Genomic DNA, 27,093 nt, shown 5'->3' on the forward strand with positions numbered 1-27,093 from the left:
GCCTTATTCAATGGATGTGGAAAACTTTAATTAGGTTTTCCCTTCCTCCAACTAACTTGTCTCATTTCTGGGTGATTAAATGTTGAGAAAGTGTTGATCTGTAGGGTATGTTGTCAGAATATAGTAATTTTGATAACTTCTTTGTTATGTGTGCACACCTGTTACATTGCATGTCCTTTTGGGAGGGAAGGACATTAAAGGAGTTCAGGACTTGAAAGCAAATAGAGGTGGAAAACTATAGAAAGCAAGGGTATAGTGAGGAAGAACAAATTAACTACTTAATCTAATAAGAGTAAACAGAGCCGACTAATTTACCAAACCTTAATAGGATGTCACTACCTTACTAATGAATACTGAAGTCCACCACCCAAAGTTATTCTGTGTCTTTGCTATCCTTGGCTTCTTTCAACTGTTATTCACCATGACTGAAAACTGATTCCTTGGCTGGATTTGCTGAGGAGGAAGGGTAGATGGAGAAATAGAAGTCCTAGTAATCAATAGGATGTTCCTTGTCTATTTTTGACCTGATACGATGGAGATTTCATGGAGTGCAGATTAAATGTTGAAATATTCTGAGGGCAACTCCTTCCTGATTGCCAATGTATGTTACTATCACATCTGCTGGATCTGTCCTGGTGATGGTGTTGATATCTGAAACGTGGTCAAATCAACAGATTCCGACAATGTCAGGCTGTTGCGTGACTAGTTAGTGGGGCACATCTCCCAATTTTGTCACGTGCCCCTAGAAGTTAGTAAGGTGGACTCTGCAGGGTTGATATGAATAAGTCTGTCATTGTTTCTGATGTCTAGTGTTCAGTTTTGATTTCAATCTTTATTGTTTTTAATATAATGGTTTGATAAACCTGAAAGGCTTACTAGACCTTTTCAGAGTCAACAAATCATTTTGGCTTGCAGTCGTTTGCAGGTCAGCACAGAAAATGAAAACACATTTTCTTCCCTCAAGGACATTGGATGAGATGGTTTTTTAATAGTAATTGATGACGGCTGCGATTTGGTCACAATTACTGTGACTGTTTTAAATCCCAGTTTTTATTAAGAGTTTAAATTTCGTCTTTGGTTATATGGAAGTTTGACTCACTTCCCCAAACAATCTGCCTGACCTACTAGATTGTTTACTCCGTAGCATTGCCATTATACACACTCAATCCCCCTTTCTTGTATTGCTTGACTGCATACCAGTGCAGATTATTTTCTTGTTCTCACACAAGGGTTTGTTAACGATTTGCGTAGGAAAGACTTGAATGTGATCATTCCAAATTTCTCAATAATATTGAGGTCAAGTTCCTTCTTTGATTGCTTTCTGACTTGAAATAATATTCATCTATGAAGTATGCTGTGGGCACAATGAAATTGACATGCAACTTGCATATAACACCTTTTCATTCCAGAATTAAAGTTTCACTTTCTCTGGAGGCATGAATTCAAAACCCAAATTACTTCTAGAATAAGTTGTTTCTTCGGGCTCTTGTGGCACATTGGCAGTGTCCCTACATCTGAGCCAGGAGGTCCATGTTCAAGTCCCATCTGATCCAGAAGTGTGTAATAATATCTCTGAATAAGTTAGTCAGAGGTAAAAAAAAATCAAGAATGCTGTTGGTTGTGAAACAACTCCATACCTTACTGCCATTTGTGAATATGTTGTATGGGAACTAAGTGACCCATTCTATGTCATGGCTGAAGAATGTGAACATTTGTTCTAGTGTGTTTAGAATGAGACTGGCATGTCAAAAATCACAAGAACCCTTCAGTGGTTTGTCACTGTTGTAAGGGAAGAATTTTGCATTCCATGATTTTTAGGGAATGGGGCAATCCTGAAGTTTGTTGAATATTTTGTCCCCCATGACGTTTACAGGCCTGTGTCAAGTAGAGCACCTATTTTTGAGCATTCAGTATCACTGTTGCATATGGCTGGTTACTGTTTGTGAAGGAGAGCAGGAAATTATTCAGTGTTGTCAACTTCTACGCTAGTTACAATTTCCTTTCCTCTTGGTGTAGCACGTGTAAGTGGCAGACTCTGATGTTATTGGTGACTATGTTGCATTTGTTGCATAATGAAGGAAAACAAAATAGTTTACTTTCCACATGTTTGACATTGTTTGTCAGTAGCAGAACTGTTTTTCTGGTGTGGATATCCATCATTACTGTAAAACATTGTTTAGGAAAAAGCACAGCTCCTTTTATGAGACTGCTGTTGTCACTTTTCAGGTAGTTTCTTGGCAAAAAAAGTGGTGAGCACTGTTCCCAGTAATTGGATTTGATTGTTGTATTTACTGTTGATTAGCCCCAGCTTCAATTGTTGTGGGCCCTGAAAGTGATAGTGATCTTGTTAACTTCAGTATCTCTGACAGCTTTGTCTTTAAGTGCTTTCTGGTGCAGTTGACTGAGGTACATTCTATTATGTGCATTTTGATCTTCCACTCAACATGTTCAACATTGCTGAAGCCATGGTTGATTTGCTTGTCTCAGTTGTATGTAGTATTGATCAATTATCTCATTTTCTTCCAGCTTAGCATGTTAGAAAATTGTTTCATGTTCTGTTTTTCCTAATTTGGAGATGTCGGTGTTGGACTGGGGTGTACAAAGTTAAAAATCACAACACCAGGTCATAGTCCAACAGGTTTAATTGGAAGCACACTAGCTTTCGGAGCGACGCTCCTTCATTAGGTGGTTGTAGAGCGGCTATCCGAAAGCTAGTGTGCTTCCAATTAAACCTGTTGGACTATGACCTGGTGTTGTGATTTTTAACTGTGTTTTCCTAGGGTGTGAAGTAGGTGGTTCCTGCAATTTTTGTTGAGTTCTAGTCATTTTCACTTTATCTTTGAGTTGCTTTCACCCGCATATCTTTCAATTCTTCACCTCTAAAGAGAAGTTAGGACTTTTTCCTTTGTTATATGATTGCAAAACCTGCCATTGCAGTTTTGAAACTTGTAATCACTAATAATAATGGGGAGGAAGCTGTTCTTGAAACTGTTAGTATGTAGGTTTAAGCTTTTGTGTCTTCTCTCTAATGGAAGAGGTTGGAACAGATTATAACCGAGGTGGGAGGGGTCTTTGATAATGTTGGCAGCCTTCCCAATACAGTGGACAAGTGTGTATATATAGAGTCAATGGATGGAAGGGATTAGCTGCGTTCACAGCTGTCTGTAGTTTCTTATAGTTCTGGACAGACTATATGCCATACTAAGATACGTGCATCTGCATAGTATGCTTTTAATGATGCACATATAAAAATTAGTAAGCGTTTTTATGGACATCCTGACGAAATAGAGAAGATCTTGGGTTTCCTTGACAGTTGCATCATTCAACTGAGGACCCAAACAGATTGTTGGTGATCATCACTCCGAGGAATTTGCTCTTGACCATCTCCACCTCAGTAGACAATGACATGCCCTTTGCTCCTTTTCCTAAAGTCTTTTGTTTTGCTGATGTTGAGGAGACGACCAAATCTGGAGGGAGAATTGATTATCTTTTCAATCCCACTCTTGTTGAGTTTTAATATAGAATTTTATTTTTTGTAGTATGCAGCTATTACACTTTGATTCATGCCTTTACTTTCAAGAGGACTTGGCATCAATGCCCAAAGTTTCTTGATGAAGGGAAGTGGAATTTTATTATGAGCTAATCTTGGGAGAAAAATAGTAAAATTACATACACGTGCACAGGCGCACACACTCTCCTTGGAAATCCTTGAGATGCTAAATCATAAGCTGAGATCACAATTCTTGAATGGTTGACTTCTATCCAGACTGGGATAATCAATAGATATTTTTGAGCTCTCAGTTGAATGGTTGTTTTTCCTCATTTGCATTTTCACTGGGCACCATATCCTGCGAGAAACAGGGAGGGAGAGTCAGTCTTCCAGTTCTCCCTTGTAAACCCATATTTATTTATCTGCTTTGCTGCTTAAAAGTAGCTGTTGAAGCATATTCAATCCAGCTCCATTGTCTTTCCCAGTTGGCTCCCTGTCAGGTGAGACTTTCATCTCTCTCTGTGTAACTCACAGTTGAAAATTTCACAATGTGAATTTCTTGTTGCTGACTCAGTCATATGGTTTTGATGTCTTTAGATAAGATTAACAGTGAAAATTTTATTGTAGTCAACCTTGTTGTTCCATATGAGGGTCTCAAAGTTTGCCTCATTCAGTTAACCACTATAGCCATTGTAAGTCCTTGAAAGGTCTGGAATACAACAATGGAAGTTAAAATTTCACAGTCCATATTTGTCACTATCTGACTAAGGCCCTGGATCCCTTCTTTGGGTGTTGCTTTTTCCTGCACTGTTGGAACCCCTTGAATGCTCCAGGGGAAATTGATTAGGAATAGACAACACTGTCTTGTGATAGTGCACAATCCAGGAAGAGGGATTTCATTCCTTTCATTAAAAAAAATCAAAATTAAATCTCAACCAGATAGCAGAAGTAATACAGAAGAAAAGGAGATCTCAGATCTGTGCTGGGTCAAACACAGAAATTTACCTTGTGACATTCCCTCACCCTCTTACTATAGCCCTATACATTCTGCCTTCTTATAATTCAGTTTCTTCTTGAATGCCTTAACTAAATCTATCTTCTCTATGTCAGGTCTATGTTCTTCTAAATGAACATTAACGAGCTTTATTGAACATTTCTGAAAATGTGTTGCTGGAAAAGCACAGCAGGTCAGGAGCACCCAAGGAGCAGGAGAATCGACGTTTCGGGCATGAGCCCTTCTTCAGGAATCCTGAAGAAGGACTGATTTCCGAAACGTCGATTCTCTTGCTCCTTGGATGCTGCCTGACCTGCTGTGCTTTTCCAGCAACACATTTTCAGCTCTGATCTCCAGCATCTGCAGTCCTCACTTTCTCCTCTTTATTGAACATTTTTAACTATTTAGAAGATATTCTTAGAGCAAATGTAAATTTCACCCCTATTGATTTTTAGTGGTTTCACAATCACAACTGCCTATATTAGGTAATTGACAATTTATTGCAATTTTGTGTTAGCTTATTGAATTTAAAAAGCAGTAGTTTAGATATGATACGTTACTTAGACAAATTAAATATAAAACTGTGAAAATCAGAGAGGGTTCACTGATACTGGAGGACAACCAAGCTGTTGGCACAGTGTGTCTTGGTTTCATTAAAGGGGTGGGGCAGCATCCTGCTCTCTCTCGTCAAGGTGTTAGGGAATTCTTCCCTTGGTCTGTCTTCTCACCTTCTGGTTTGCCTTCCATCTGACTGGTGAAAACCACGCAATGTGAACTGTTGCCTAACAGGTCTGTTTGATGAGGGCTGCCCAGTTATTGTTACATTATATTTCCTTTTGGCAAATGACCATGGGACAGCTGTATGTGATGTTGAATGATTGCTGTTCCCTTGCCTGTTCTCATCTGAGAATTAAAGTATCATTCTTTCCAAAAATATTTCCTTATCAAAAACCTTATCCTGTTAACAGGGTGCACTGGTGCCAGATAAATTGTTGATGCTGGTTCAATGTTTCTTGTAAATCTTCCTTTTGTTTCCATATGCTAGAATCTTGAAACATTTAGATATTACTGTAATAGTCCTGAAATGAAGTTTCATGCTATGGAGTAATACCAAGAAATTTCTGTTTAAGGGTCCCTGATATTCGACATGTCTTACTTCTCATCCTTACACACCACCTCCCTCCCACCAAGTTTCTTTTATGGTATCCTTTTCAACACCTGACATTTAACCATTAACATTGTACTGTTTGCTCTCTCTCACTTCCCCCTCTCCCTTCCACTACACACATTGGTCTCCTTCACTCGAAGTATTAATCTTAGACAGCATTGTCAGCTCACATGGGGGCTGTAGAGGACACAAATGACAATATTTCTCTTTTAGTGCAGAAATTGAATATTACTGAACAATCAAGCAATTATTTCATAAATATTTGTATGGTCATAGTTTCACATTCAAAACTGATCTTAAGCCACTGCTTTTGAATCACAAGGCTCCAGTTTTCTCTTCAGTTTCAGTCAGAATTCGAAGGTGAGTTTTTGTTTTTTTTTAATTTGTCTGCTTACAAGCATGACATTTAACGTAGACAATCAGACACTGTTTGTAATGCCACTTCTGATGTAGAAGCCCAACAGGTAAGATGCATTTTTCTTTTTGCGTGTGGATGAGTTATGAGTCACAGTGGTTAATATTGGTTGAACAATTTGGGTTGCCCATATTGTCAAGGGCATATGACTATAATTTCAAGTTGGTGGACAATACAAATAATAAAGTTAGGAAGCAGGCCTTTCTTTTATCTGTACAAGAATGAGTTGCCAGCTGATAAAGATTGGCTCACCCTCATAGCGCAAAGTTGTAGTTCTGGAGAGGTAGATTGCAGTTGCTGTGTTCCCTTCATTTTGGACACTAAGGGATGCCTTTGACAAACAGTTTAGTGAGAAGCTATCTTTCATGTAGAACACCCACTAAAACAGGGTCTCTCCATGCTTTAGGCTCACTGCCTTTATTCCTGATGAAGGGTTTTTGCCCGAAACGTTGATTTCGCTGCTCGTTGGATGCTGCCTGAACTGCTGTGCTCTTCCAGCACCACTAATCCAGTAGTGGCAAGTATGTTGAACCGTAGAAAAGAAGCCATCGGTGCTACACTTGCCACCATGGAAATGACCACATTGATTTAACTGTGTTTGAAGGGCAGCAGCTGTTGATTGTGATAACTATTTGAGTGGATTGTTTCTGAATTAAATTGAAAATATTAAGTAAAACTTTAGAAATTTTTCTGTAGTTCGATTGCTGCTTATGGGTTCCCAGAGGAAATTGTCTGACCTCAATTGCATTCTGAAGAGTTTTCAAATTTCATGAATGAACAGGGTAAAAGACAGCAGATTTCCTGCTTTGAATAGATCAGCAGAGTGAAAATTGCTCAACAGTGCAAATTGTTAAGCATTGTCCTCTTTAACAAATGTTAGAGCCAAAGAAGAAATGCCAGTTGTTGATTGAATCACAAAGTTCTAATTGTTTTTGTTTATTTATCATAAGATATTTCCTATTATTACAGATGGAATGGCAGATGAATTGTTTCTTTCGACTTCAGCTTAAAGGTTTTTCTGTTTGAAGACACATTTCACAGTAAATAGGACAAAAAAACAATTGAGGCAGAAAGAGTCATCGTAGTGACAGAGGGAAAGAAAGCAGTCTGATGTCGAAATGGAAGATAAAGGAGAAGGAACATCAGTTTTTCTCAGAGCTGGATTGTCATCTTGCAGCATATTTGCACATTAGAACATTGCAGAATTCCAAACACAACAGACTTGGAAGAAATTGATTCTATTGGGAAATTTTCATGTGCCCACAGCCCTCCAAAAATATCCATTTTAAAGGGTTCCACTGCTGGTAAGTTTAGTGATCACCTAGAGAAGGTTAAATTATTAAAAATGCAGTCTAGTGCTTGAATGACCATTGAATTGGCGTCCAAAATTGCCAGATCATCCTTTACCTCTGATAAGAAATCATCTTGTCTCTGATAGCTAACCCCTGCCTCCCCCGCCAAACTTGCTGCCGCTGGGCCACAAAGCCCTAGTGAGGGTAGAGGGGTTCAGTCAAACCGACGACTCATCCCAGGACCACACCTACCCTTCACCCCCAACCCCTGTCACCAGACCTCCTCTGAATTGCTTCTGATACAACTATATCTTTCCTCAAGGGGACAAAAATTGTGCACAATGCTCCAGCTATGGTCTCATTAGTGCCCTGTATAGCTGCAGCAACACTTCTCTATTTTTATATGCTATTCCTTTAACAATAAATGTCAAAGTTCCATTTACCTCCCATATTACCTGCATACTAGTTTTCTGCAATTCTTGGAAGAGGACACATAGATCCCTCTGTACTAAAGCACTCTGAATTTAGTCTTCCTATTCCTCTAACCAAGATAACCTCACACTTATCCTTGTTAAACTCGTTCTGCCAAATTTTGTCCCATTCCCCATACCTATCCATATCCATTTGTACATTTTCTTATTTCTTCATTCCAGTTTGCACCCACAGCTATTTTAGTATCATCTGCAAATTTGGCAATAGAATTCCTACAATGCAGAAGCAGGCCATTCAGACCATTGAGTCCACACCAACTCTCGGAAGGGAATTCCACCCAGACCCATGCCTGTACCCCATTCCTGTAACCCTGCATTTCCCATGACTAACTCGCCTAGCCTGCACATTCCTGGACACTATGGGTGACTTAGCATGGCCTGTCCACCTAACCTGCAATTCACTAGACTGAGAGGAAACTGGAGCACCCGGAGAAAATCCATAGACATGGGGAGAATATGCAAACACTACACAATTACCAGAGGCTGGAATCAAATCTGGGTCCCTGATGCAGTGAGGCAGTAGTGATAACCACTGAGGCACCATGCTGGTGTTTATTAGTCATACATGTCAATTGTAAATAGGTGGGCTCTACAGGTCTTTTAGTTTTTAATTTATGAAGTATTTCTCCTATTTATCTTTAATCTGAAAATAAATTATTTATAATCCCATTAGCAGTGATTACCAACCAATGAGCCTAGTTTTCCTGTGATGTCACTCATTGTTTCATGCTGGGCCCCTGATCCAGGCTGTCAATTTATGCTGTTAAAAGAACTTACAAACAGTTCAATTCCCGCACTGTTCCAAAATCCCAGAAATACATACTCACTGAGGCTGTGCCCCATTCAACAATGTGATCTTTCTTACTGATCAGGCATAGTTTACTTGAAGGCAATTTATTGTTGTTACCAGTGCTACTTGAAAGCAAATAGTATTTGTACAGTGTATAGGGTGTAAGCATAAGAGTACAGTTAAGCTAGGTGGTTTATGGGGGGAAAAAGCACTGATGCTGACTAAAACTGTCGAGGCTAGATTGCCTTTCTGTTTTGCAGTGTATTTTGATTTTGTGATTCTTCTGTTTTCATTTCCATGACACAGGTTAAATATTGAGTAAGCAATACCTCTGACTTCAGTTTCAGTAATTTGACATTTTAACTGTTCCCCCTTCCCATCCCACCACCCCTCCCCCTATCAAATTGCATTTGTTTTAGTAAAAATAATGTTTCAGTGAGGTTAATCACATGTAAAATTGTATTTTCTCTTAGCCAGGCATACTGAGGTCAATTGTAGCTTGCCCAATTTTTAGTCCATCAAGATAGAGTATGTTGATGCTCACCATTTACTATTTTTTTTTAAAAAGGGCAAATAAAGCGAATACTACAGCATGGAAATAAAAACCAGGGTAAATTCTTCAGCTCGTCGCCTACTGGAAACAAAAGAATTAGCAAAACTGCTTAAGTGAAATTGACAATAGGATGATTTAAAACATATCATTTGATGGCGTTCAAGAAGGTGTCACAATATTGCTTTAAAAGACTACTATGGCACGACATCTTTATTGCAAAAGTTAGAAACCAACACATTGCTTTCCTAATTCCATCTAATTTCATCCGTATAAATCTAAAGTAAGGCAAGGATTGCAATCATTAGCAGAAAGGCAAAACAATAGGAGCTTTTAAAGTTAAGCAGCCATTCAAATGCTAACACAGCAAAGACTAATTAAATGGTATTCACTGGCCACTTACAACCCTTTCATCCTGGCAGTCTAGTCACTCAAATGCAGTCGGCTAAAGTGTTTTGTTATTTTGCATTTGCAGTCGTCAATTTAGCAGAGTGACATAAAATCTCTATTGTGCACAAGTCTTTTTTGCATACAGTGCTTAAGTGAGTTGAAGATTGAAGCTTACATAGAGCGGGTATGAAGTATTAAATTAATGACAATTTGTTTCACAAAAATATCACAGACTAAGTTTTCATCAGTCAAGATGGATATTGACAATTAAAAAACCTATCTCGTTAGATGCTTTGCAATTTCAAAGATGTTATGCTTGTTTTCCTATGCTTATTTTTCACTGCTGTGCGACAGACTATCTAATATTTTCCCATGAGAAGAGTACAACATTGTTTTGACCTCCGTGTGAGCGTTGCAAGAGAGAGGAACTGAAATCTGTGAAAAGCCTACAAGACAGGAATGTTGTCCAGGTTGTTTTATAAAACATATCCTACTTTATTCTTAACTGTGTACCAGTTTCTATAGAAACTTGACCAATGTAGAGCGATTAGATCATTTTCACCTTTTGTGTATAGTTTTACAGATTGTACATTTAAGCAATAGATTAGATGTCATCCATTCTCACTTTTGTAATTGCTAATCTCTTAATTATTTTTCGAAAGAAGTTGCATTAAGAATTCATTATTCACTGGCTGTTCAAGTATAGTGAGTATAAAGGTCATATACGTATGGGCAGACTCCAAATTTAATCGATCATCCTTCACCTTTTCTGTAACCTCCAGTGTAAACGCTGCCATGAAACGTATCTTTTTGTCCAACACCCCTTTCTATTTCAGTATTCTGCAGGGGGCATTCCCTCCACAATGCAGTTACCCACAACACCCCCTCCTCTACCAACACACCTCTCCCTAAAAACTAAAGAGATGAAACAGTTGCTCTTTTGTTTCCTTCCTTCTGACTATCAATGGCCCCAAATAGTCCTTCCAACTTAAAGAGCTACTGATTTTTATTTCTTTTAATAAGTTGTTCACTGTTCATGTTGATAAGTGTCATCTGCGTTGAGGAAATCAATACCGATTGGCTAACAATTTTTGCAGAATACAATTAATCACCTAAAGTTCTAAAAAGATCGGGTGATGTGTCAAAGTAGAGATTTAAAAGTAGCAGGAGTGGAGGGTGAACCGGGCCTTTGACAACACAAAAAAGTCTCTAAATGCTTTGTGTGAGCATTATGAGCAAAATGCGACTTTCCCATACAAGGAGATATTAGGTCAGGTGACCAAAGATTTGATCAAATTGGTAAGATTTAAGGATTGTCTTAAAAAAAAGTGAACAGAGAGGCACAAGAATGGAATCCTCGAGCATTCAATTCCACTTTCTCGGTTTTCTATGGTGTAACTTTGCACAGAAGTGCTTTTTCATTATGCTTTTCCCCCAAACCACCACCAACCCCTGCCATTGATATGGCCTTCAATGATTTTATCTACTTTTAGCCTTTACCCCCTTCCCTCTCAACTCCACTCCACAAGCTCCTGGATTGAAAGCTTCATTCCAAGACACCATGGTCCACCCCTCAGTCATACCTGACACTTCATTCCCCCTCCTTGGGCACCTTCACATTCTCCAGGAGGAGGCTTAACAACTTCTTATTTACATCATCTCTTCTCAAAGCTTGTACTACTTCAATCCAGTCTGCTATATCATGTATAAATCACAAAAAAAAACTGGTGTCCAAGTTCAGCAGGTAAGAGAAAAGGCAAAAGGAATACTGGCCTTTGTTTTAAAAGTATAAAAGTTGGGAAGTTGTTTCAAAATTTATATTAGTCATACCATAGCTGGAATACAGTGAATACTCTTGGGCACCTTATCTAAGAAACAGTATAAATTTGAGGCAGATCAGTGTAAGTTCATCAAGCTGATCCCAAGTATGAAGAGAGTCTTATGAGGAGACAGTAAATAGGTGTAACTTTGCACAAAGGCCTGCACTCGATCGAGATTACAAGAACGAAAGCTGACCTTATTGAAAGGTGCAAGATTCTTGGGGGACTTGACAGGTTATATGCAGAAATGGTATTTTGCCATGTGGCAAAGTCAAGGACCAGAGGACATCATCTCCAAATAAGGGTCAGAGACGAGGAGAATATTTTTCTGAGGATTGTGAATTTTGTGGAATTATTTACTGCAGAGGGCTGTCAAGAGTGGATTCTTGGATGAGATTGACAAATTTTTAAATGCTTAAAGGAATTGATGGTTATGGGGAAAAGGCAGAAAAGTAGGACACAAAGTTTGAGGATTGTCAGATCAGCCACAATTTCATTGAATGGCTTATCTCTGCTTCCATATTCTTATGGTCATTTGGTGTTATTGCAATTTTGCTGACAATGTGGTTTCTATGCGCTTCTTGTCAAATGTGGGAGTTTAAAGAGTTTAAGAATTGCTGCAGATTATGTCTTCAATAATTACTGGTTGCGAATCCTATCAGATGAAATGGTTCAGTTGGAGAGACAGAAGCGATGAGGAAATTGCAACAGTATGTGATGGATGGCAGTTATAGGAATGGGGGACGGTCTCCGATTCGGTCACATAAAAGGGGTAACTCCAGGAAAGGTGAGAGGTAGCCAGCTAGTGCAGGAGCCGTCTGTGGCTATACACATTTCAAACAGGTATGCTGTTTTGGAAAATGTAGGGGGTGATGGATTCTCAGGGGAATGTAGCAGGAACAGCCAAGTTTCTGGTCTGGAGACTGGCTCGCGTGCAACAAGGGGTATGTCAGGTTCCTAGAGATCAATTGTGTTAGGGGACTCTCTCCGAGGTACAGACAGACGTTTCTATGGCCAGCAGCGAAAAAAGCAGAATGGTGTGTTGCTTTCCTGGTGCCAGGATCCAGGATGTCTGAGGGTGCAGAATGTTCTCACTGGGAAGAGGGGCCAGCAAGAGGTCATTGTCCATGTTGGAACCAAAGACTTGGAAGGGAAAAGGTTGAGATTCTGAAGGGAGATTACAGAGAGTTAGGCAGGAATTTAAAAAGGAGGTCCTCGAGTAGTAATATCTGGATTACTCCCAGTGCAACGAGCTAGTGAGGGCAGGAATAGGAGGATAGAGCAGATGAATGCATGGATGAGGAGATGATGTATGGGAGAAGGATTCACATTTTTGGATCATTGGAATCTCTTTTGGGGTAGAAGTGACCTGTATAAGGAGAGGGGTTTGCACCTAAATTGGAAGGGGACTAATATACTGGCAGGGAGATTTACTAGAGCTGGTCAGAAGGATTTTAAACCAGTAATGTTGGGGGGATGGGACCCAGGGAGATAGTGAGGAAAGAGATCAATCTGAGACTGGTACAGTTGAGAACAGAAGAGAGTCAAACAGTCAGGGCAGGCAGGGACAAGGTAGGACTAATAAATTAAACTGCATTCATTTCAATGCAAGGGAAAAAGTGAGGATTGCATATGCTGGGGATCAGAGCTTAAAAATGTGTTGCTGAAAAAGCGTAGCAGGTCAGGCAGTATCAAAGGAGAAGGAGAATCGACGTTTCGGGCATAAGCCCTTCTTCAGGAATGAGGAGGGTGTGCCAAGCAGGCTAAGATAAAAGGTAGGGAGGAGGGACTTGGGGGAGGGGCATTGGGAATGCGATAGATGGAAGGAGGTTAAAGTGAGGGTGATAGGCTGGAGAGGGGGTGGGGGCGGAGAGGTCGGGAGGAAGATTACAGGTCAAGAAGGCAGTGCTGAGTCTGAGGGTTGGGACTGAGATAAGGTGGGGGGAGGGGAAATGAGGAAGCTGGAGAAATCTGCATTCATCCCTTGTGGTTGGAGGGTTCCTAGGCGGAAGATAAGTCGCTCTTCTTCCAGGCGTCATGTTGCCATGGTCTGGCGATGGAGGAGGCCAAGGACCTGCATGTCCTTGGCGGAGTGGGAGGGGGAGTTAGTGTTCAGCCAACCAACCCAACCGCACCTTCTTGACCTGCAATCTTCTTCCTGACCTCTCCGTCCCCACCCCCTCTCTGGCCTATCATCCTCACCTTAACCTCCTTCCACCTATCGCATTCCCAACACCCCTCCCCCAAGTCCCTCCTTCCTACCTTTTATCTTAGCCTGCTTGGCACACCTTCCTCATTCCTGAAGAAGGACTTATGCCCAAAACGTCAATTCTCCTTCTCCTTTGCTGCCTGACCTGTTGCGCTTTTTCAGCAACACATTTTTAAGCTTTCAATGCAAGGGGCCTAACAGGGAAGGCAGATGAACTTAGGGCATGGTTAGGAACATGGGATTGGGATATCATAGCAATTACAGAAACATGGCTCAGGGATGGGCAGGAGTGGCAACTTTAATGTTCCAGGATATAAATGCTACAGGAAGGATAGAAAGGGAGGCATGAAAGAAGGGGTGTGACATTTTTGATAAGGGATAGCATTACAGCTGTGCTGGGGGAGGATATTCCTGGAAATGCATCCAGGGAAGGTATTTGGCTGAAACTGAGAAATAAGAAAAGGGATGATCACCTTATTGGGATTGTATTATAGATCCCCTAATAGTCAAAGGGAATTTGAGAAACAAATTTGTAAGGAGATCTCCACTATCTGTAAGAATAATAGGGTGGTTATGGTATGGGATTTTAACTTTCCAAACATAGACTGGGACTGCCATAGTGTTAAACGTTTAGATGGAGAGGAATTTGTTAAATGTGTACAAGACAATTTTCTAATTCAGTATGTGGATGTACCTACTAGAGAAGTTGCAAAACTTGACCTACTCTTGGGGAAATAAGGCAGGACAGGTGATTGAGGTGTCAGTGGGGGAGCACTTTGGGGCCAGCGACCATAATTCTATTCGTTTTAAAATAGTGATGGAAAAGAATAGACCAAATCTAAATGTTGAAGTTCCAAACTGGAGAAAGGCCAATTTTGACAGTATTAGGCAAGAACTTTTGAAAGCTGATTGGGGGCAGATGTTCGCAGGGAAAGGGACGGCTGGAAAATGGGAAGCCTTCAGAAATGAGATAACGAAAATCCAGAGAAAGTATATTTCTGTCAGTGAAAGGGAAGGCTGGTAAGTGTAGGGAATGCTGGATAACTAAAGAAATTGAGGGTTTGGTTAAGAAAATGAAGGAAGTATATGTCAGGTATAGACAGGATCGATCGAGTGAATCCTTAGAATATAAAGGCAGTAGGAATATACTTAAGAGGGAAATCAGGAGGGCAAAAAGGGGACATGAGATAGTGTTGGCAAATAGGGTTAAGGAGAATCCAAAGGGTTTTTACAAATACATTAAGGACAAAAGGGTAACTAGGGAGAGAATGGGGCCCCTCAAAGATTAGTAAAGCAGCCTTTTGTGTGGAGCTGCAGAAAATCGGGGAGATACTAAATGAGTATTTTGCATCAGTATTTACTGTAGAAAAGGGTATGGAAGATATAGAATGTAGGGAAATAGATGGTGACATCTTGCAAAATGCCCATATTACAGAGGAGGAAGTGCTGGATGTCTTGAAACGCATAAAGCTGGATAAATCTCCAGGACCTGATCAGGTGTACCCTAGAACTCTGTGGAAGCTAGGGAAGTGATTGCTGGGCCTCTTGCTGAGAGATTTGTATCATCGATAGTCACAGGTGAGGTGCTGGAAGACTGGAGGTTGGCTGACGTGGTGCCACTGTTTATTAAGGGTGGTAAGGACAAGCCAGGGAACTATCGACCAGTGAGCCTGCAAGTTGTTGGAGGGAATCCTGAGGGACAGATGTACATGTGTTTGGAAAGGCAAAGACTGATTAGGGATAGCCAACATGGCTTTGTGTGAGGGAAATCATTTCTCACAAACTTGACTGCGTTTTTGAAGTAACAAAGGATTATTGAGGGCAGAGCAGTAGATGTGATCTATATGGACTTCAGTAAGGCGTTCAACAAGGTTTTCCCTGGGAGACTGGTTAGCAAGGTTAGATCTTACGGAATACCAGGAGAACTAGCCATTTGGATATAGAACTGGCTCAAACATAGAGACAGAGGGTGGTCATGGAGGATTGTTTTTCAGACCGGAGGCCTGTGACCAGTGGAGCGCCACAAGGATCGGTGCTGGGTCCTCTACTTTTTGTCATTTACATAATTGGTTTGGATGCGAGCATAAGAGGATTAGTTAGTAAGTTTGCAGATGACACCAAAATTGGAGGTGTCGTGGACAGCAAAGAGGGTTACCTCAGATTACAACAGGATCGATCAGATGGGCCAATGGGCTGAGAAGTGGCCGATGGAGTTTAATTCAGATAAATGTAAGGTGCTGCATTTTGGGAAGCAAATCTTAGTAGGACTTACACACTTAATTTGAAGGTCCTAGGGAGTGTTGCTGAACAAAGAGACCTTGGAGTGTAGGTTCATAGCTCCTTGAAAGTGGAGTCACAGATAGACAGGATAGTGAAGAAGGCGTTTGGTATGCTTCCTTTTATTGGTCAGAGTATTGAGTACAGGAGTTGGGAGGTCATGTTGCAGCTGTACAGGACATTGGTTAGGTCACTGTTGGAATATTGTGTGCAATTCTGATCTCCTTCCTATTGGAAAGATGTTGTGAAACTTGAAAGGGTTCAGAAAAGATTTACAAGGATGTTGCCAGGGTTGGAGGATCTGAGCTACAGGGAGAGGCTGAACAGGGTGGGGGTGTTTTCCCTAGAATGTCGGAGGCTGAGGGGTGACCTTATAAATTTTTTCAAAATTATGAGGGGCATTTATAGGATAAGTAGACTACTAGGATAAGTTGTTTTTTCCCTGGGATCGGGGAGTCCAGAACTAGAGGGCATAGGTTTAGGGTGAGAGGAGAAAGATATAAAAGAGACCTAAGGGGCAACGTTTTCATGCAGAGGGTGGTACGTGTATGGAATGAGCTGCCAGAGGATGTGGTGGAGACTGGTACAATTGCAACATTCAAGAGGCATTTGGATGGATATATCAATAGGAAGACTTTCGATGGATATGGGCCAGGTGCTGGCAGGTGGGACTAGATTGGGTTGGGATATCTGGTGGGCATGGATGGGTTGGACCGAAGGATCTGTTTCCATGCTGTACATCTCTGACTCTGACTCCTCTTACCTGGAGAGACCAAATGTAAACCCAGTTGATGGCTTTGTGGAACACCTCCACTCATCTCACAGGCATTGCCCGGAGTGTCTGGTTTCCTGCTACTTTTTAACTTTTTGCTTTCACAGTTACATTTCTCAACTTAGCCTGTTGTAGTGTCCCAGTAAAGCTCAACGCAAGCTTAAGGAATGGACAAATACAAACATTTCATTAACCTTTTTCAAAAATGTCCTTAAACTGTCCATAACATGCAACACAAACTCTTGAGTCTCTGCTTCTCTCATTTGTCCACTTCTTAGTTTCCCACCATTTAGAACTCCTCCTGATTTATCTTTCTTGGGACCAAAATAGATGACTTCACATTTCCCCACATTGAATTCCATTTGCTACTGTTTGCCCAGTCACTTGATCAAATCAAAGTCTCTTAGCAACATTATGCTTCCATCTGCTCGATTCTCTGGGCTACTTCAGCTTAATTTTATCATCAAACCTTTTTCCAATGTACTGATACATGTGCTAAATGCTGACGCTTCAGTTTGGTTCCATGAGGGATTATACTAGTCACATCTTCATTACTGAAATGTTTACTCATGGTTCCTATTCTTTGCCTCGCACTTCCGAATCGATTCCCTACCCTTGTCAATTCATCCCTTCTTATCCCTAAGCACGGCAACTTCTTTTTCTTCCAGATGGAAGTAAAGTTATCTGGTGCCATATTACACTCACTTGTGTACATTTTGGGCAGCACAGTGGCACTATGGTTAGCACTGCTGCCTCACAGTGCCAGAGACCCGGGTTCAATTCCCGCCTCAGGCGACTCACTCTGTGGAGTTTGCACGTTCTCCCCGTGTCTGCGTGGGTTTCCTCTGGGTGCTCTGATTTCCTCCCACAGTCCAAAAATGTACAGGTTAGGTGAATTGGCCAGGCTAAATTGCCCATAGTGTTAGGTGAAGGGATAAATGTAGGGGAATGGCCCTGGGTGGGTTGCTGTTTGGAGGGTCGGTGTGGACTTGTTGGGCTGAAGGGCATGTTTCTATACCGTAAGTAATTTAATCTAATCATAACGTGAGACTGATCGGAAACAGCAATGATAGAAAATTCGAGACTCTGTTTCATAGTAATACAACAAGAATTAAGGCTGGCAACATTTTTGATGATTTGGAGGTGCCGGTGTTGGACTATAACCTGGTGTTGTGTGATTTTTAACTTTTTACACCCCAGTCCAACAGGTTTAATTGGAAGCGCACTAGCTTTCGGAGTGACGCTCCTTCATCAGGTGATCAGGACAATCACCTGATGAAGGAGCGTCGCTCCGAAAGCTCGTGTGCTTCCAATTAAACCTGTTGGACTATAACCTGGTGTTGTGTGATTTTTAACATTTTTGATCTTGGTCAATTCAGTTTGTTTGGAACTGTCAAAAGGAGCTCTTTAGTTCTTCTCTTCAAAAGTACAACATCACTCTCTCTTCACCAAACTAAACTAATGATGATATATCATTGATATATCTCTAGAACACCCATTCCAAGTATACTGTCCATCTGCATCAACCTACATGATCTATTCCAACTTATAATAAATCATGGCAAGTGGGACTAGATTGGGTTGGGATATCTGGTCAGCATGGACGAGTTGGACCGAAGGGTTGGTTTCCATGCTGTACGTCTCTGACTCTATAAGTTCCGCTAATTAACTGAAATAGATTTTCATGATGATGAATTTTCTGTCATATTTGTTTTTCAAACTGTTTTGTAAGAAAATCTAACATTCTGGTTTAATCTTAAAGTCTTCAGGGCAGGAAGCAAGTGAGGAGTCATCAAATAAAACTCAGCCCAAGAAGAGGGTAATTCTTTTCTCTAATTCATCAGTGCATTCTTAAGAACATCCTATCAGTATTTATAGCTCCTGGTTATTGCTGATAGGCCAGAAAAATTAGGCAGAAAAGCTTTGGAGAGTATTTTTATAGAAGACTGAAATGATTCTCCTGGACCTGCTATTCTGTTGAAATCAAATGCTTATCAAAGAAGGTTCAACAATGAAATTCATCTTCATGAAGTCTCCATTAACACTGAGTCTTAAACAACAATGCACTGCATTTGAGCTCCCTTTTAATGTACTAAATGTGATTTATAGGATTGTAATCAAATACCATACTCTCAATAGAGTTATTTGAACAGGTCACCAAAAGTCTGGTCAAAGAATCAGTGATGAGGGTAGCTCTTTAAGGAATAAAAAGTGAGATAGAGAATGCAAATATCTTGGTATGTTTCAACTTTACATTTACTTTATTGGATTATTTCTAAGGCAGTTTGTATTTTCTTTTTCGTGTTGCAAGTTGCAGATCAACAAGAGCAAATTGCAATCGTACAGCATCTATTACATAGTAAAATATCTCAAAGCACTCCACAAGAGTGTAATGCTGATGTATGCTGGGCCTAATAAGAAAGTGTTGGGATAGGTAACCAAAGCTTATTAGGCTTTACAAAGGATCTTAAAGGAGGAAAGACAGGTGGAAAGATGGGTTTGCAGAGGGAATTTCAAAGCTTCAGCGAGTAACTAGCTGAAGGCCTAGCTGACAATGGTGAAGCAAAGTGAGCTGGAGAATGGACTAGAGGCATACAGAATTCCTTAAAGGGTGGAAGGCTGGAGGAAGTTAAAGGTGCAGGATTTCCATGCAAACAATTACACTGTCCTTCTGTAACATTAGAACCAAGGAAGGAGAGCAACAGCACCCAGGAGAAAGTTTGAATTTAGCCTTTAATTCCTCCTCTCGGGCGTTATGCTGCAAAGTTCCAAGAACCTTGTGACAATTCACTGAACCAGTTAATGGTACAGCACAGAAAAAATACCAAATGGCCCCATTGTAATTATACAGTTAAATATGCAACCTAAAACATGGTCCATGAGTTCCATAACAAAAATTGCAAAATGAAGAATGACATCATATAAAATTGAATGTGACATAAATGGGACGTAAGAGGAGACCTACCTGAAAATGTAGCATGACGTAAATTGGCTGTGAAAAGTGACATGAGAAATGATGGAAAATTGACAACGGACTGTGATGTACATCATCATAAAACATGAAACTATGATGCAACATAGGTTAGATCTTCTGATTAGGAAGGTGGTCATTGCAGCAGTATAGACTGGAATTGCACAGGGGGACCATATAGAAATTTCAAAGCAGCTCCGGCCAGCACGGTGGTTAGCATTGCTACCTCACAGCGTCAGAGACCTGGGTTCAATTCCTGCCTCAGGCAACTGTCTATGTGGAGATTGCATATTCTCCCCATGTCTGCGTGAGTACACTCCGGGTGCTCCGGTTTCCTTCCACAGTCCAAACATGTGCAGGTTAGGTGAGTTGGCTGTGCTAAATTCCCCATAGTGTTAAGTGAAGAGGTAAATGTAGGGGAATGGGTCTGGGTGGGTTGCACTTCGGACAGTCAGTGTGGACTTGTTGGGCCGAAGGGCCTGTTTCCACATTGTAAATAAGTAATCTACTGCTATGTAATCATCTATGCAGAACTCTCTGGAAAAGTGCCTAACTCTGAGTTAGAGTCAGAGACCTTAGAGATTTCCAACACAAGGTTAATGAATAATTCTTAGTCTGCTCTGGGTTAAGATGTGATGCAGAATAAGATACAACATAAGACACATTACACCAGAAACCATGATCAGATGGAAAATATGACATTGAAGAACAAGATCCACTGGAAAATATGACACAAAATGATGTGGCATAAGACATTTATATTAAAAAGATAAGTATATAAAGTATGGCACTATCTGTATAACCACTTGATGTGAGCTAAAATGTACAATGGCATGAAAGATTTTGTGGTAGAAAATATTATCTGATGGAAAACATGCAGCAGTGTAAAATATGAAATAAATTACCACAGCATGCCAACTGATGTAAAATGCAACCTAAATAAAATGAGATGTAGTATGAAATGGGACTGTAAACAAGGCACATAATGACATAATTCAAAATATAACATGAGAGAAAGCATGATGTGACCTAAAAGAGCATATGACATGACACGTGAGGCAATGGAATACATCATAGGTTAGGTTACCTGACACAACATAAAATATGAAATACTTAAAATGAAATGTGGTGTGAAATGTAGGTTGTAGTGAAAAAACAATGTGACATTAAATGTGAAATAGTGCAAAATGTAACATGATATAAAACGTGATATAAAATTGTTGCAATGGAAAATACGAGATGCCTTAAAATGAGTGACATCAAATGTGATGAGATGCATAAAGAACCAGAATATGTGAGATGATCTAAATGCCTCACTGTGACGTGATGGAAAATGTTTGTGGCATTAAAAGACAGCATATCATTAAGCGTGATATAATTTGTGTTGAGGGAGAAAACTTAACAGAATGTAACACATTGTGAACACAGTCTAAAACAAGATGTGATGTAAAATGTGACACCATGTGAAAAGTGGTGTGAAAGGCATTACAATGAAAAGTGTAATGTTTTAGAAAATGTGACATGATAGAATCCTGGACACAATAACAATGAAGAATAAACTTATCACAATGGACATCATGAGGCATCTCGACGCAAGGGAAGCATGGCACCATAAAATGCAATGAAATGTAAATGTGGCACAAAATACAATGCAAAATAAAATGTGACACTGCTTGAAATGTAATGTGTCGTGAAATTTGATGTGAAAGGTGTCTCAATGGAAAATGTGATGCACTGACAAACAAGACATGATGGAAACGTGACACATTATAAAACATCACTTGACAAAAAGTATGTCAAAAAGGAGAATGTGATCATCTTAGACTTGAAGGAAAGCATGACATAATATACAATGTGATGTAAACATGACACAACATATAAGGTGATATTAAAAAATTATAAGCAAAAATATCGCATAAAGTGGAACAAGGTGTGAAATATAATGAAAGGTTTTGTAAAAGAAAGCTTGAGCTCCATCGTGTGTGATGTGAAGTCAACCATGGTGCAAAGGAGAATTATGAGGTTAAATAGGATGCAATGGGAAACATGGCAAGTGTAAATCAATCATAATATAAAATGTAGCACAATAGAAAATGTGATGTGGCCTGATGTACAAGCCATTGTGACCTAAATCAGCATAAAAATGATGCAACATAAAATTACGTGAGAATACATGATGTAAAATTATTGTGACACAAATATCATATAAAATATTTTGCAATTTCAATCTAACACAAATTGAAACATAACATGTTTGAAATGTGACATATATTGAATTGTTACAATTTCTGGACAGAATGATAACTTATAAAAGGAAATTTAAAATTCCAATCCACAACAGCAAAGGATGGTATTTGACAAAATATTATATTTATTTTACTAAAGCAGATTAAAAGCACTGTCAACAAAACATTACTCTTGTAGGAAGCAAGTACTTTAAACAATGCTGCTACTTACTTTTAAAGCAACTAACAAAGTCATTTCCTAAGTATATCTTATACTATCGTAGATTTTCTACTTGATTTAAGTAAACTGAATACTTGCAGAACCTGTCCAAAGTAATTCTTTGCTCCCAAGGGTTTACTTTTGTTCCTTCCTTTTCTCAGCCTGGTAATGTCATCCCAGAGCCATCCATTATTGTGAAGGTTCTTCCCAGAGATTGGAGAAATTCTAGCCTGATTTCAACTCCTCTCAAATTTGTTTTTTTCAATCCATGCACAAGCTCCCACTACGTTCCTGCATGATGAACCATAGAGATATTTAGTCTCCAGCTGCTCCCTGTTTCAAGTATCCTAGCAGGCTCCCTGTATCTGAGATTTCAAGAATGTCTATGAAACACTTTCCCTTTCACTGTCCATCTCCATGCCAATGTGAATCACATGTATATTCTTTTGAGGTAGAAATGCTGGTAATCTACCATTGAGACTTGAGTTCTCTTTTAGCCCAGAAGTAAATGGATAGATTAAAGCACAACTATTCACAATCCAACATTTTTAACATCTTCCAATGACTTTGATGACTTATTGCTGCCAATGGCTAGTCTACTAGTGTATTTACAATGTCTTCAAATGTGAACATCTTACACCTTTCTTTCAGCAAGTGACCCTTGCTTACCTTTAATCTTTAATAGCAAAGCCTGTTATTAGGCATACTTTAGAACATGTAGCATGTTAATTTTATCCTAAATTACAGAGACAGTCTCAAAACATAACAATCTCAAAGAATTTCATTGTTGTAACATAATGTAAAAGACACAACAACATGCAATGTGTTACTCTGTGAAATGTGATACAATCAAAAGGGGGCATAACACCTAAGTTGACATAAAATATGTTGCATCATGAGTTGTGACATGATTTGGCATAAGATGTTTTCTCAGATAAGATATAAAATATGACAGGTTAATAACCAAGGCAAGTGACTCGACTTCATCTTCACCAATTGAATGGTGCATCATATTGAAAAGTGTGACCATGTATAGACCTGGTGCAGATGAAGTCCCACTTTCACATTGAGGCTAGCCTTGACCATGTTGTGTGACTAACACTGTGCCTAATGGGATAGATTCAGATCAGGTCAAGCAGCTCCGGACTCTCATTTTCATTGTATTCAACACAATGTATAACCTCAAAGCCAGGCACATTCAGCACTCTACCAATGCATCAAGTCAGGGGATCACGGTCACTTCAATAAGAAGTGAAGAAGAGTATGTGAAGAGCAGATAAAGCTTGCTGAAAAATGAGGTACAACCCTATGAGGCATAACCGGGGCCCAGGCAGATGCCTTCTCATCCTGGCCAGGCTTGTCCACACTTTGAAAACTCCTCTCATTTTCTTCAGGTCAGAGAGATGGCCATGGGTATCCACATGGGCCCCAGTTATGCCTGTTCCTTTGTGTGGTACTTGGAACATTCCTTGTTCCGATGCTACTCAGGTCCCCACTCACAACTCTCTCTGGTACATCGATGATGTCTTCGGTGCTGGTTCCCCGTCTCATCTGGAATTGGAAAAATTTTCAATTTTGTTTTCAATTTTCACACTGTCCTTACCTTCACCCCACCCATCTCTGAATCCTCCATTTCTCAACATCTATTTCCATTACAAATCCACAAACTCCCACAGTTACCTGAACTATACATCCTCACACCCTGAGGACTCCTATTCAAATCTCCAAGTTTCTCTGGGTCTCCACCACATATGTTCTGATGATGTCTCCTTCTAATGGCGGATGGAGGGGGGGGGGAAGAGAGTTGGGTCTCAGAAATGTCCACCATTTTCCTCAACTGAGGATTCTCTGCCAGAGCTAAAATGTGAGGTGGCAAAAAGTTTTACTTGAAGGATCTAAGGGTGTTTGCACCCCACTTGTATACCTCTGCATGGTTTCCTTGAATTAATATTTCCTAATCTTTATTTAGACTTCCTTTGGTTTACTAAAGAATAGGTGAATCAGAAACTTAAATTAAAAAAAACCTGGTGCATAAATTGTTTGCCACCTGTCTCAGTTAGCTATGGAAAATGTGCACTATGGCTCTAATCTATTAGAATACGCTGAAGATTAGCAAAACAGGATTGGCAAGCATTGGTCTGTTCCCTGCAGCAATACGGCAATAGCTTGATTGTACACTTTCTCTTAGGACATTCCTAGTTTGACAAGAATTGACGCAGCTGATCTGTGTTTATTACAGCACTGAAAGTTAGTAAACTTTATCAGAAACAACTAAGTCAGAACGAGGTACCATTAAATGTTCAAACAACATCTTTGGCTTTTAGGATGCCTTTCAGTCTGTTACTAAACAAAGGGCAACCCTAATTCCGCTAAACACAATAACAAACAAGAAGACAATTGTGGGAACGTTGTTGAACTGTTTGGTGCTTAAATCAGGAAAGCAGCAAGGTTCCCACCTGAAACAAATACAGAAGTTGTTGGAAAAACTCAGTAGATCTGGTAGCATCTGTGAAGAGAAATCAACGTTAACGTTTTGGGTCTGGTGACACTCCTCAGAACTGATTTCTCTGCACAGATGCTGCCAGAGCTGCTGAGCTTTTCCAGCAACTTCTGTTTTTGTTTCTGATTTACAGCACAACAGTTCTTTCAGTTTTTATTTAAGGTTTCCACTTGAACTGATGGTTATTTACACATTGAACATGCTAAAACTGCACTTCCCAGTGAGTTTTAGAGGGAAGTTTATTACATGGTTTCATCGAATCCCTCACAGTGTGGAAGTATTTGGCCCAGAGAGTCCATCCTCTGAAGACCTGGCCCACCTCCTCCCCTATCCCTATATTCCTCCTGGCCAATCCACATAAACTGCACACTATGAGCCATTTAGCATGGCCAATCCACTTAACCTGCACATCTTTGTACTGTAGGAGGAAACGGGAGGTCCCGGAGGAAACCCACGGAACTTTGTGCAGATTCCACAAAGGTAGCCACCCGAGTGTGGAATTGAAGTGTGCCCCTGGTACTGTGAGGCAGCAATGCCAACCACTGAGCCACTGTGCTGCCCACCATCATTTGATGATGCCAATCCTGAAAAGGAAAAGCATAACCTTTACTGTAATACCTAGCTGGTATTACTCGTCTTTTTTTATTGTCCAGTATTTCAGTAAATAAACATCAGTTACACCAGTACCAGTCATTTCTGAGGACATAGATGAAGATGCATTAGCTCTAAGTGAAGGAAGCTACCTTAAACAGTTATCATACAATTATTTAATTAACTTCATTAAGTCTAAAGGCAGTAGTTCCAGACCACACCACTTAATATTGACAATGGTAACTGTCAAATAAATTGACACCAATCCCTAACTCCATCTCAACCAGCAGGAATATAGATGAATGGATGGTATTTTACACCATCTCCAATCTAGTAAAATGTGTCAGAATTACTAAATATTGTGCTATCAGTCCTCATTTTTATTGGAACATCCCTAATTGCAGCAGAAAGTTGTGACAAATGAGCATACGTGCAGGAAAGGAGGTTCAAAGTCTAAAATTGACACTCTCCAAATGAAATCACAATCGATGACAACTCTGCTCCATTAGGTTAATGCTACTGAAAAGCAAAACTGCAATTAAAAGTGATGACTGATCAGCTGACCAAGAACACTGGTGTGCAGTCTCAACATACCTTTTTCTGCTTGGGTTTATATTTGATTGAAACCTTTCTGCATCATGCTTCGCTAAGAATGGAAATTCTTGCCTCATATGTCAATATGGTCAATGCCCTCACAAATGCGAAAGAGTTTCCTTTCCCCAAAATCTAGTGATCAGAAGCCATTTTAAATTGTTACAATACTCAGCAAAGTTGCAAACAAAATGAGACATTATAAAATTTCTCATGAATTGAAACAAGATGAATTCTAGATCTATCACACCTTCTAACAACTGTAACATCATCCTCTGAAAAGATGCCAAAGTTGAGGAAATCCTGATTACGTTTTGAAGCGAAATTGCATGAATGCTGAAATAAATATTGTTAACAGGGCTGACAAAGTTACTGTTGGCCAAAAACTTCAGTTGGCATCTAGTCTGGAAAAGACTTTTACTCTTTCCAGCAGGATTAAAGTCTGATTTAATGTCTGGTCTACTGATGGTGGCACTCTTTCTGACAATATGTACTTGCATAGCACTGAGCCAAATCCAAGCAACATTGTATTGTGTCCTTTAGATTTTGGACAATGAAAATGTCAGCATGCCAGTCTTATGGGTGCTTCTAGCTGAGAAACTACAACTGGCTGTGCCATTTTGGCAAGTTCCTCTTTAACCCTTGATAGCACTGCAAACAAGGATTAAGAATAATTTTGCACTTGTATTTCACTTTGACTGGTATTTCCAGAAGGTATTCCTAAACTATAGAACAGTTTGGAGTATTTTTCTTTGCCATCTACTTCTCTGATTCCCATTGTCTCTAAAGTTTCAATCACTGGGCAGTTATATTTTCATGTTCAATTTTCCTGAGTGTGATGATTCTATTTTTTTTGAGTATATTATGCAGAAATATTCATTTTACCAACCACTATATCATGACTCTATCAGAACATATGTGGAGAAGCAAACCCAGCTTTCAGTATATCAGTGAGTACATTTTTTTGCAAATTTCTTCAGAAGGTAATTGGCTGCTAAGATTTTTCCTGTGCCTTCAGGCCATCCATTTGCCCATTTAGCTCGTTCAAACTACTGCCTGTTGATTTTTAACAGCTTCACTCTATATTACCTTTTTAAGTGTAAACTCAGAATCAAGCTGAAGCCTTTCCAACAGCCTTTCATCTTGCAGTCCAACCATCACAAATCACTGTATAGTGCATCATGTTTTCAGTACTCTGCCCTATACTTTGTGTGTTCTAACAATACCATCTGCAAGTTGTTTTGTCTGATTCAATTTTGGCCTTTTGAAAGTGTAGCTCTGCTATTGTAATGTCTCTCATGATTAAATTATTCCCCATCTCTCTGCTTACCTAAATG

At 39.8% G+C, this 27,093-nt stretch overlaps 1 long non-coding RNA gene across 1 annotated transcript in view; it reads right to left on the reverse strand.

Annotated features, from left to right (window-relative positions):
* Positions 1 to 22,081: 22,081 nt before the first annotated feature.
* The window catches only part of LOC140480454 (uncharacterized), a 51,685-nt gene continuing 46,673 nt past the window's right edge, over positions 22,082 to 27,093 (reverse strand). Inside the window, exon 4 of the long non-coding RNA XR_011961298.1 lies at positions 22,082 to 22,365. This is a non-coding gene — a long non-coding RNA (uncharacterized lncRNA). The remainder of the gene's footprint in view (positions 22,366 to 27,093) is intronic.

Source organism: Chiloscyllium punctatum, chromosome 8, assembly GCF_047496795.1.
Source record: "Chiloscyllium punctatum isolate Juve2018m chromosome 8, sChiPun1.3, whole genome shotgun sequence".
Taxonomy (NCBI): Eukaryota; Metazoa; Chordata; class Chondrichthyes; order Orectolobiformes; family Hemiscylliidae; genus Chiloscyllium; species Chiloscyllium punctatum.